Source organism: Ictidomys tridecemlineatus, chromosome 13, assembly GCF_052094955.1.
Source record: "Ictidomys tridecemlineatus isolate mIctTri1 chromosome 13, mIctTri1.hap1, whole genome shotgun sequence".
NCBI classification, from domain to species: domain Eukaryota; kingdom Metazoa; phylum Chordata; class Mammalia; order Rodentia; family Sciuridae; genus Ictidomys; species Ictidomys tridecemlineatus.
Genome location: NC_135489.1, coordinates 25,505,870 through 25,518,824, shown reverse-complemented (window position 1 = coordinate 25,518,824; position 12,955 = coordinate 25,505,870).

Here is a 12,955-nt window from a genome sequence, read left to right as displayed (position 1 = left end):
AACTGATACAGTCAACAGGCAGAACCAAGAAATGCTGAGAGAGTCACAATGGTGACAGAGTCCCTGCACTGGTATCCTGAGGGTTTCTGTCATTACCCACCCAATAGTGCATATAACTCATGCTCTGGTTAACTCTGTAGAATTGCTGGCCATGACCAACCAGCCTTGGTGTCCACTTGGCTGTGAAGTCATGAGGACTTCCTGAAGGTCAGCAGGGGGAGGGCTTCTCCTAGTTCAGGGTTAGAAATAGGAACCCATTCACCTGCAGTAAGCAACTAAGGGTCTTCTGGTTCTGCTTACCCACGAGAAGCTTCTGATCTGGGCTGAGCACTATGCCCACGATGCGTATTCACTACCTGTCTCGCCAGATTATGCAGGAGTTTCAGCTCAGTGTGATGCCTATACAAGAGGGCTTAATTTTCTAACCATCAGCCCTACTATCCTCAATATCCCGTCTCCATTTCTCAATGACAGCTTAGATTTCATCGCTTTCTGATCACTTTTAATTATTAGCACTCTGCCTAGTTGCTTCAACTGGGATCTGAACCACCTCTCCTCGCCTCTCCCTGGTGCTGACTGGGAGAGACCCTGAGTTCCTTGAGGGTTCCTGGAGCAGCAGTGATGGGGTGTTGGGAGGGTAGAGGTGGCTGTCCTGGTTCTGAGACCACCAGGCCTTTCTCTAGTGACTGGCTCCTCTAGGAGGGACAACAGGTACTGGGGTTCTACTGGTTTTTTTCCTGCTTCTCTGCTAGCCCCCAGTAGAGTGGCAAGCCTGGGTAGCTGGTGTCCTAACACTGCTGTCTTGCAGGCCCTTGTGGGAGCACTCTAGGTGTCCTGAGGGGCCTCTTCATACACAGTTCTCTGACCTGGGAGTGGAGTGTTGTTCGGCTCTGAGCTGCAGACCTTGTACCCACCTAAGGTGTCCACCTCCAAGCTTCTTACTGCTGGTGCCCCTCACAACTGAAGAGACAAGATATACCCATGTGAAATGAAATGATTCTTTCTCTCTTCTCTTTCTTTTCCTTCTTTCTGTTTCCTTTGTTCCCCTCTGTGCTTTATGAAGTTGAATCTATCAGAGTTTCCACCAAAGTTGTCCCCAAAGACTCGCCTAGTCCATTCTCTATGACCCTGAGGCTCTCCACCTTCAATTATCTATTTGAATACTCAAAAAGGAGAGAAGGTTACACTTGTGAGGAGTTTGGTGTTTTATTGGGGAAGTAAAAGTAACACAGATGCGACAACCAGGGACCCAAATGTCGAGGCAGAGCCAGCAGCACTCAAAGTCAGCTGAAAGACAGAGGATCCAGGGCAAGTCTAGCTTTGCTGCTGCAAGCTATGCAAACCAGGCAGTTGACCTCAGCTCTCTGTGCCTCCGTCTCCTCTTCAATACCATGGGGAGAGTCATCACAGCACCATCCTCACGTGGTCCTACTGAGGATGAAGCCAGGCGATGTAAGGAAAGCACTGGTGCATGCAGTTCCTCAATCCATAAACAGAGGATGATGGCCAAACATGGTTAGGATTGTCAGCCATGGATTCTGGTGCAGAGAAAATTTGCCAAGAGCATCTGTAAAGTGGGGAGCTGCCCCAGAGGGGAAGACACAGAGCCCGTAGGCAGTTGTGGGGACATGCCACGCCCCTCCCAGGGAAGCTTAGGTTCCAGGTGCATCATTCCCAGCAAAAGATCCTAATTGCCACAGTGGTCCAACTTGGAAAAGTGCCAAGGGCGCACGAGCAGCAGAAAAAAATCCAGGTGGGCAGTGGCAGTGGTGGTCCAAAGTGGGCATGTCAGCTGGATCATCTGCCCTGACTCCATTCCCAGAACTGGAGGGTGGAGGGACCTCCAGCCAGGGCTCAGGGTGGTGGCTGCTGCAGGCAGGTTGGGAAGGCTGTGGGCAGAGGCTGATGGCCTCCCTGCCCTGTCAGAACTCTATTCTGGACCTTGAGTCAGGGATGCTCAAGAAGGATGTGTAACTCAGGTGGGAGGAGCCCCTCCCTGGCATGAGTCTGGTCCCAGAAAGACGTCGCCTTACCCTGAAGTACAAGGGATGGGGCACGCAGAACCAGGTCTGGGACTGTAACCTTCAAAACAAGATCACATCTCAGGCTCTCTCACCCCAGAGGCAAAAGTGTCCTGGAAAACAATGAAACAGGAGTTGGGGGCAGCACAGGCAGGCCAGAGTGGCAAATTGTGCAGGCATCCGGGTGCTCTCTGCTCCCCAGAGCCTTGGCCCTGCAACTGCGCGTTTACAGGAGGCTCCTGAGCTCCCAGGGCACAGCTCGGTGGAAAGCCGGCCGCAAAGCTCCCCACAGCATCTGCCAAGAATACACCCGACATAATAATTTCTTTGACCTCCACCACATGAGTTTCTGAAAAGAACAAAACAGCATCATTCCCTGGCATTTACAGTTTAAACCTTTCCTATTCAAGTTTCTAACAAAAAAAGCCACCAACCCATTCTGGCCGTGATTAAAATTCATAGGCTTGCTGCAGAGAACAGATGCAGAAGCAATTTTAGGCCAGTCATATCCCAGGTCTGCAAAATTAATTTGACAGGTTTGCATTAAAGCACTGATCAATATCCACTTTAGAGCGGCAGAGGCTAACTGAGAAAAAATAAGTGACCGGAGTGTTACCAGACGAGAAAAAATGAATCTTTGAGACTTTTTTCCCTCTAAGCTTGCACCTACATCAGAAGTCTTGACCTCAATCCATTGATCGGCTGCAGTTAACATGACAAAAGGCCCGGCAGATAGACCAGCTTGGCCTACCAGGGAACAATCACCCGGATACACTAAATGTTTGACGAGTGACTAGACTGCAGAATTAGTCTCCTCCGAGGTCGGCCACCAGCCTGGCCTTCCTGAGTCCTCCCCCTCCCTTCCTGAGACCAATCTGCAGAGAACTAACTTTTCCTAAACTTCCTCCCGCAGATGGCATGGGGATGTGGTCCTGGGGAAGGCAGGTCCAGGCCCAGTACAACCATCTTGACAAGGAGACATCTTTCTTTAAGCAGCATTTTAAAGGGAGCTATTGAGCAGGGTCCTACACCGGATTTGATTCAAGGAAGCCCAAGTGGAAACAATAAAAATTCTCAGATGGACAGCTGCTCTCTGCACTGGACAGAGAGGGAAGGGCTCTGGCCAGCTTTCATTTTATTTTCTTCTTGGGTGAGTAAGAACGCATTCTCAGCATCCTCTGAATCTTGGCTGTTCTGGTCCTGGGGCTTGCTGCTTTCCGGCCTTCTCCCACTCCGTGGTAAATTCACAAGGGACAATAGGTCAGCAAATCTAAAATGACCCCCCACTAAGGTGGGGACTCTTGTCAGGCATTGGAGACACTGGGTAGAGCATCCCCCTGAGACTCACAAGGACTCTGCCTTCCCTGCCAATGTTTTCCTTGGGGAAGTCAAATGATTTCTTCTGCCGCCCTCTCATCTGCTGGGATGGGAGCCCCACCCCTACACGCCTCTTTCTTCTCTGGACATGGAGCTGCCGTGACCAAACTTTACTCCTTCAGGGTTCAGCTCTGCTTTCCAGGACCTTAGATCAGCCACACCAGGGCACTCTCTGCCAGCGTGTCCTAAGCACATATTGGAAGGCCCAGAAGGACATTCCGGAACAGGAGCTCTGAAGTCAGACCACCTGAGTTTGAATCCACCTTTGCCAATTACTAGCTGGATGGCCTTGGGCAAGTCCATTAATTTCTATTCTTCTTATCAATGGTGCACAACCAATTACCCCAAATGCAGCAGTTTCAAACAACTACTGTATTACGTTCTGTGATATTTGGGGCTCACTGTGAAGATTTGAAGCTGGCGATATCCCCCCAAAAGTAGGGCTTCAATCAGGTAATGGCTCCTGGCTCCCATGTCTGGCTCCTGGGCTGGAGTGACTCAAAGACTACATCAGTGTCCACGGCATGTGTCTATAGTCCCCGCCAGCTCCTTGACTTTCTCACAAGGTGGAGACCTCAGAGGAGTGGTGCTTCTTGCACTGAGTCTGGGTTCTCTAAGTGCATGGATTCCACAGAGTGGAAGATGCCTGGTACTTTGTGTCCCAGCCTCAGGAGTCACATGACATCACTCATGCCATATTCTATTAGTGGACACAGTCAGAAGCAAATTCAAGGGCAGGGGGATATAAAATCTCACCTGTCAATGAAAGGTGCTCCAAAGAGTTTGGGTCTATGTTTTAAAAGTACTACCTCTTTTCCCACACTCAGTTACCATGTCTGTAAAAGAAAGATATCAATGCCAATCCTATAAGTTGTTGTGAGGCTTAAATTAGATATTAAGTTTACCTGGCAGTAACTCAGTAAGTGTCAACCTTCATAGCTAGGATTAGCTTTGGCCAAGCCTTTGCACTGTTGGCACATGTGTCCAGCCTCATGCTAAGGCTGTGAGGGACTCCTGAAACCCATCCCCTGCTGCCAGGTAGGGGAGGCAGATGCAGACGTAGGGCAATTAGCAATTGACGTCAAATGCCGTGGGTCAGACTCAGTATTGACAAGGTCAGGGGAAGGAGAGAGAAATGTGAGCCAGTCTGATCAGACAGGACTTTCAAGAGAAAGTGGAACTTGAGTAGGATCTTGAAGGATTTAATATAGATGAGGAAAAAGGCAGAACTTCTGAGTAACAAAACAGACTTGAAAAAAGAGACCGGAATGAGGTAGCAAGTTCTTGGGACATAGGACATTGACACTTTGCAAGAGTGTTTAACCCCTTTCAGTTTCCTAATGGTAAGTTGGGGGTGCAAAAGAGTGTTCTAGTAGTGGAATATCTACCTTTTTGACCATCCATCCATCCATCTATCCATCTACTCACCACCCATCCACCCACCCACCACCTATCCATCCATTCACCCATCACCCATCCATTCATTCATCCATCCAACCCACCCTACCAACCTCAGTTTTAGATGCTAAGTCTGCAAAGGTAAATAAGATGGCCTCCATCACCAGTAGTTCTCTTCACAATCCCCTTCAGCTCTTCTATTCAACTCTGTGCTATTAATTATCCTAAGTGCAGGTAGCACTATCTGTTTATAGTTGAGCCAATTAGCTGTACAGGTTTTATTTAGTCATTCTGTAAAGTCAATGAAGGAGGAGGAAAGAAACAGATTCACTAGATACCATCTACATATCAGTCATTTTACTAGAGATTTATTGTTCAGTTTTCTTGCTGAATCTGGTAAAGAAGGCATTATTGGGGCTGGTGTTGTGGCTCAGTGGTAGAGCACTCACTTAGCGAGTGCAGGGCACTGGGATACTCAGCTTCACATAAAAATAAAATAAAGGTATTGTGTTCAATTACAACTAGATAAAAAATTTTTTAAAGAAGAAATTATTATCCCATTTAATAGAGAGAGAACAGTAACTTTAAGGGAGTAAACAGTCTTACCAAGAAACTTCAGAAGGACGCAGTGGGATTGGTATGTGAAACCAAGTGCCCCTGTGTTTGAAACCAAGTGTTCAGAGTCTAGGCTCCTTGGCATAAATCAGGTGGTCTCAGAATCCTCAAGGTGTTACAGTAAGACGCACACAGACACTTTGTGCTTTAAGACAGGGCTAGAGGATTTGGGCCTGACCTGCCAATAGCCATGGTGATCTGGCTCACCACGAGGAGGAAATGTCTCATATTTGGTTACATTTTCCCTGAATGGGAGCCTCTTACCGAGAGACAAGTGTGCCTAATTCTGGCTTACCACCCCTTTTATATCCCTCCATGCAAACGTGGTTCTTTGCTGGCAGGAGGAAAATCTCAAATATTGGTTAGTTTCTGTTAAAATTTTCAACCATGCAGTTGAGTTTTCATGGAATGGCTGTCATTCTCAACCAGTCTTCACTAAGGTCAGCAATTTCTGCTTGTGAGATTTGTTAGCATGGGGATGTGGGGCAGTGGGGGGATCTGAGGCTGTGGACAAATAAGGCTTGTAAGCCCCTGGGGAGTGAAACTCAGGCTTCATGTGCTTCCCCTAGTTGTCCACAGACTTCACCTGTGAGCCGAAGGTGTGAAGAAGGTCAGCCCCGAGCTAGCTCCTGCTCTCGCTCCTCGCTAGAACCCAAAGCAGAGTGGGCTTCCGGGTCTAGCATCCTCACCAGGGGGAGGAGCCTTCCTCGGCCCAGCCCACTTCCCCCGAGAGGCCACCAAATATGTGTCCTAGCTTGTCAGTGGCCACAGATGACTGCCTTTGGGGCCACACGTTGTTACCTTCAGTGTTTAGTCTTCTAATACAGCCACCAATTCAATTATGTGTTGTATTTTTCTTAGTCACATTGCTCAGCCACTCAACAGAGGTATTCATCTCATGGGACTTGAAGAGATTCAGAATGAGCATGGGGTTAGCAACAAGGTCAGCCAGGGGAGGTGTCTACCTATTAACCTTCCATTTTGGCAACCAAACAGCCATACCCAGCACATAAGGGATGTCCTGGAGCCTGTCACTATTAATAATGTCACCAATACAAGGTGACTAAGGTTCACCCAAGCTATATCAATGACAATATCACTATTGTTCAAACCATAGGATCAGCCCGGTAAGAGATGGGAGTGGCGACCTGTTAGGACAAGGGCACCAACAGTCATAACACAGGGAGATCACGGCATGCGCACATTACCTGTGGTTCAGGGAGTGTTCAAAGAAGGGACAAATTGTTTCAGCAAGAGCAGATCATGGAAGACTTCCTGAAAATTCTTATGAAGAGGTGTCTGTGTGGAAGGCAACCGAAATGTTCTGCAAGTGAAGTATTATATTTTACCTTCTCTGTCTAAAAAATGAACATAACACCTTCCTCAATTGGACTTGACCCTGCCCTTTTCATTAGAAGCACTGGACCTTAGAAAAGGTCCTACACACACACACACACACACACACACAGAGCAGCCTGTGGGCTCAGGCTTGGTGGCTTACAGGGCTCTGAGACCTTAGCATCTCTGTTCCCAGACCCTCCCAGGCCCCAGCCCTGGCCAGCTGGGTCCCAGATTCAGCTGTCTGTCTGTCAGAGAAAGTGGGACAGGAGGCAACCAGTTAATTGTGTCTCTATTTCTTAGATGAGAAAACAAAGGCTCGGGGAAGTGGAGGATCTTGCCCCGATGCTGGGGTTTGAACCAGTCCTTTATTTTTCATACTCTGGATTTTAAAAGTTGCTCCCTGGAATGCCTAGTCTCCTTCCTCCTTCTGTTGCTGAGGATCCTCAGCACTGTCTGTCCCAGCCCCCTCCACACCGGCTCTCGGGAAAAGGCCACCCAAGGTCAGCCAGTGGCTGCCTGGGGGTGTGGAGGGGGCTGTGTTTCCCTCCCAAGCAGGGAGTAAGTACACCTCTCTCACACCCCAAGGAACTGAATGTCCCATGAGAGTCATCACTGTGTCCCCAGCACTAGGGAACAAAAGCCTTACCTCCTGTCAACGTTTAGGCATCCCTCTGGAGGGCCAGGAAGATGGGGGACTACTCTAATCCCACCCAGTGGTCTCATCTCTACTTGTCTGGGGGAACTCCCTGCCAGAGCATGGGGTGAATTAAATAGATATCAGAAGATTGATCCAGAAGGATTCACCTGAATGTTGGGGGCCAGTCAGATGGGGGATACAAAGGAGAGGAAGGAAACCAGGGTGGAAGAGGGTGCCTGGGGTACACCAGTGTGCCTGACTGATGGCAGAGAGCCAAGAATATTCCAGAGGGTAGGACTAGGGTGATCAGGGGCTAAAACCAGGAAGGCTGGAGCGTGGCTACCCTAGACAGGAACAACTTGACTTAATTCAACCCCTAGAACCTACATGGAATGCTTCCTTGGGTGACTTTCAATCACATACTTCTGTCCTCATTCACTTCCCTGAGACTGCTTTGTCCACAGCAAAATTTCCAGAGTAAGGCCTATTGAATTAAACTGAAGTCCTTTTACTTGGCTTCTATTATGGACGCTCCATGTATCGCCTCCTTTTAATCCTCACAGCTGCTTGAGGTAGGTAACATTGTCCCATTTTTTAGATGAGGAAACTGAGGCTCCATGGAGTTAAGTAGCTTCCCAAGGGGCTGACATTTGAACCAGTCAGTCTCCAAGGCCTACCAACGTGTCCAGGGCTAGCAGGGCTAGCTAGCCACTGAGTCATGCCTATCCACAATGGGTACTTCTCCAACTGTTACCCCAAATCCATTCAAGGTAATGAACTAAGTGTTGCACAAAACTGCCTGGGGAGGCCCTGCTGGAGTAGACTGCCTGGATTGGCTCATCAGGTGGGGGTTTCCCACAGGGTAGTTCAGCCAAGCCCACCCCAGGCCAGCCTTCAGTTCTGGGGGTGCCAAGACCCTCGGGGAAACTCCTTGCTGGCTCCTAGTCCTGCTCAACTAGCCTTGCCAAGTACTCCCCATCCATCAGCCCACCATTTCCAAGGGATTCATTAGTCTGCTGTTTCCTCTGAGTAATGGGATGAGATGGGGCAGCTGGAGCCGAGAACCGGTGTGACAGGTGAAGGAATTCCTGCCAAAATACAGAGTTGACTGGCTGCTCAGGCTGAGGTTATTTGTAGGACAATCTTGGAAGTTTCCAGCTCATAAAAACTGGAGTATTACAAGGGGAAGGGACCTCATTTCGCTACCTTGCAGCCAGCAAGGGACTCTCATTCTGCTTTACACCAGAGTCAACCAAGGTGGAAAGGAGGCCGAAGCTTCCTAACTTCAGGCAGTTGAGGAGAATGTACAGCTTCAAGGACCACTTCTGGGCCAGTGGCAAGAGCCCTGGACAGAGCCATCTGGAATGAGCTCCACTTATTCATTAAAGTGCCTGTTTGTGTCCCAGAGGATTTGGGGACATATTCACTGTAAAATATGAGTGTTTCCAATGCATTATTCTCACTCACTGTAAATAAAAAATAAATGCCAAATAACCATGTCAGGCCCAGTTGTTTGATGGCTTCTTTCCTGGTACTTAATTTTATTTCATGACATAAAATCCGGGGGAGGGTGGGGGCGGGGAAGCTGACTTTTGTCAAAGTACAGTCTCATTGGTTAACACCTGAGGGGAAAATGACTGAAGAGAACCTAATTCAAAAGATCCTTTAGGCACACAGGAGCTTCTTCCAACCAGTGAGAGTCAGACAGCTATGGAGAGAGAGACATCAATAAATAATCAGCTGGCTTAGACTTTTAAACAGAAATCCCAGCCTCACTGTCCAAAGGTAAATTGCATCTTTCGCAGCCTCCAAATAGAGCTTCACGCTCGTGTGGACTGGAAAGCTCTGTGGTTGCCAACGTAACCCGACCTCTTTCTAATAGGATCTGTGTATCCCTATTCATATGTATCCCGTTTATGTCCTGCAAGTCCTATTAAGTGTCTGTGCCTCCAAACCCTGAGTTAGCATCTTTGTTCCTAGGTTCTACGGTGCTTTCCATTTAAGGCCTAAGATCCCGGTGCAAACACCCCCCCTCAACCCCGTCTTGCACAGCAGGAGTGGGGTGGGCTCTGGGCAGGGAGGTGATACTGCTCAGGGCCTGGGTCCTGTGCCCACATATGTGGCGACTCCCCAGGGTCCTGAGGAGTCCCAGCCCTTCTCCAGGAGTGATGTCATATTTCAAATCTGATTGGGGATATTTTCCTGACTGCCCAGAACAGCCCAGTGGACTTGATTTCACTGCCTAGGGTATGGATCTGTCAGCGTGACCAGGGAGCAGCCTCTTCCCGTGGGATTTGAGTCCTGCCTTCTGCTCCCTGGCCAGGGTTCTAGCTGCCCAGGGTGGTCATGGGCCTGGCTGAGAGGCCCCAGGGCACCCATTACCTGTCTGCTGGTGTTTTATGAGGCCGTCTCTGAAGCAAAGAGCCAGCGAGGGGTTTATGGAGCTGGCCTCTTTATCCCACGAGCACTGTTTCTGATTGCTTGTCATTCTCCCCCAGACGGTGGACACCTCATTCCTTTAAAAGCAACCTGGCGGGCAGGTCTTTTCCGATGGGCAGGGCGAAGGATGCTGTGAGCCAAATGCCATTTCTCCACCTGCAGAAAGCACTAAACGCCCTGGAATTTCGAAAAATAGCAGCCCTACCCCCAGTCCTTTTTCCTTGGTCCCCTGGTGGTGGAGGTGGGTGCCCCTCTGTGTGACTGAGGTCCCTCGCCCAGAGCAGGAAGGAGAGGCAAGATGGGGTGATGGGAAGTTTTCTTGGGACCATCTTTCAGGCCTGATGCAGCAGGAGAACTGCAGCTCTCAGCCCATGGGGTTGCCAGGAAAGGGGGTCCGGAGCTCCCCGGTTTGCCTGCCCAGCTCACTGGCTAGTTCACACTGGGAGGTGCAGCAGCTGGGACACACACACTGGATTTCCAACACGTCCTGCCAAAAAAGTAAAATATTAAAAATTTTAAATTTTGATTACATATTGGAATAACAATTAGTTGGATATACTAGGTTAAATAAAATACAGTATTTAAATAAATTTTACCTTGTAAGTTGCGACTACTAGAAAATTTCTACTGGCCACCAGAGTATCATGTGGGACCTTTAATTATTTGGGTGGAGGTACTTACTAAACTAGCAGCAGTGTTTCTCCCTTGTTATTCCAAAATGGTGCTTAAAATGAAATATATTATGTGCATATACACACACGGTATATATAATATATAGTGCAGCTTTAAAACAGTGAAATGATTACCTTTCACCCTCCAGTTTATCACTAAAAAATACCCTTCACATTTGAAAGAACCATTTCCCCTCTCTGACCACATCTCCTCCTATCCCTGATTGGAAGCGATTGCCATTGCACTTATTAAATTATAATTTTTATTTTGAGAAATTATTTAAAAAATTTATGTGGCACCAAAAACCATCTAACACTTGTGTGCAACTGTCCAGCATTAATCCCTGCTAACCAGTTGTGCTGTTTGTTTCTCCTTAAAAATCAAATAGAGAAGGCATTATGGGTAATGCTGGAGCTGCCTTTGAATTGCCTGCAAACTCGCTTCCCTCCCACCTGCCGGGCTCTATTTCCACAGCAAGGCATTAGTGTAACCTCAGATGACAACGAGAAAGCCAGCCACTCAGCTGGCACTGGCCCCAGTAGGAACTGTAGAGATACTCAGAGGGCATATACATCCAGAAAAGAAATCTGCAGATTATTTTAAAAAAATAGCCATCATTTAGTGTACCCTAGTTACTTTGTGGGGTCTTTGACCTTTACTCATGGAAATGCTGTCAGAAATCAGTTACACAGAGGCTGAGTGACAGATCTGAGGTCACCAGCCCAGCAGTGTCAGAGCCTGGGCTGAATTCACTATGTGCTCTGCTGTCACCCAGTAGATCATCTGAATCAGAATCTTCTCCATCTTACAGCCCAGGAGAGCAGTGGAAATGTGGGTTGGGCTTCCTGGAAGCTGAAGATAAAGGAGAAAGCCCTTTCAGATTGTGGAGAAGCATTTCTTAGCTACCTGGGCCCATTCCCCTGGCCAGAAGTCTCTGCTTCTTCATGTCACATGCCTTTCCTGGCTGCCCATGGGCCTTCTGTTCATTTCTTGGGAGACAGAAGCACTTTCTGACTAAGTGGGGGCTGGAGATGAAGAAATTGAGGGCCTTGGAGTTAAGCTAAGCCACGCTTCCTTATAATTTAAATGTGAAATGTTCCCAAAAATCTCATGTGTAGAAACCCTGGCCTCCAAAGCAGCAATGTTCAGAGGCTGGGGTTTGGGGAAGCAACTGCATCACGAGGGCTCTGGCCTTACCAATGGATTCGTCCATTAATGGGTTCCTAGTAGGATGACATTATTGGGAGGAGGTGGTGGGATCCCTTGGAGGCAGCAGGTTACTGGGGCATGCTCTGGAAGGTCTATGTTGTCCCTGGTCCCCCCTCTGTCTGTCTACTTTCTGGCTGTCATGAGGTGAACAGCTTTGCTCTAACACACCGTCCCCCCGTGATGTTCAGCTTCACCTCAAACCCAGAGGGAGGGACCCAAGCATGAACTGAAGCCTCTGAAACTGTGAGCCAAAGCAAAATGTTCCCCTTTGAGTTGCTTTTCTCAGGTATTTCATCACAGTGACAGAAAACTGACTAACATACTTGGTTTCTGTCTCAAAAAGAAAAAAAAAATCTTAATAAGAAGTAATCTTTGTTTTTTTGGTTTTGTGGTGTTTTTTTTTTTCCTAATACTAGAGACTGAAAGCAGGGGGGCACTACCACTGAGAGATATCCCCAAATTGGGTCTCACCAAATTGTTTAGGGCCTTGCTTAATTGCTGAGGCTGGCTTTGAATTTGCCATCCTCCTGTCTCTGCCTCCCAAATCACTAGGATTACAAGACACCGTGTCCTGCTATTTTTTTAATTTATTTTAAGTGTTTAATAACCTTATTTTCTTGTGTTTCTAATCTAATTTGGAGTAATGAACAAATTTTTTTTTCCCAACTTACCAGGAATTGTGTTGAGTTCCAGTTTACAGCAGGTTCACTGTGATGATGTCACACTGCTGCTTTGGGGACCAAGGCTTCAACACCTGATACTCGGGGTCAACCATGCAAGGAGGCAGGATAAAGTAACAGGTGAGAATGGAAGGAAATTGCATACCGCACTCTTTTCCAAGAACAGACAGTCGAAAGACTTGGTGCACGGATCGGTTGAACTACCTGAGGTCTCAAAATGAGGGCTTGGTTTGGCTAAGTAAGATCAGTGACTAATTCCTTGCCTCTCCGAAGTCCTCTGGTCCTTATGCAGGTAAAGCCCTTATGCTGAATGTTGCTGACTGTCTCTAAGTTCATGAGCTCCAGGAGCCTGGAGTTGGGCCTCTTGTAGAGTCCAACATGTCTAATTCAACATTCTGCATGTGAGGGGTGTTTGAGAATTTTTGTGGAATATATAATGATGCCAACGATACAATGAAGATATACTGCCCTTGCAGTGAACAACTCTCCATCCCAAGGCGGAGCAGGTGGGTGGTGGTGAATCTCTTCCGTGATCTGGATACCACCAGAAGGATCCACATGGGGGG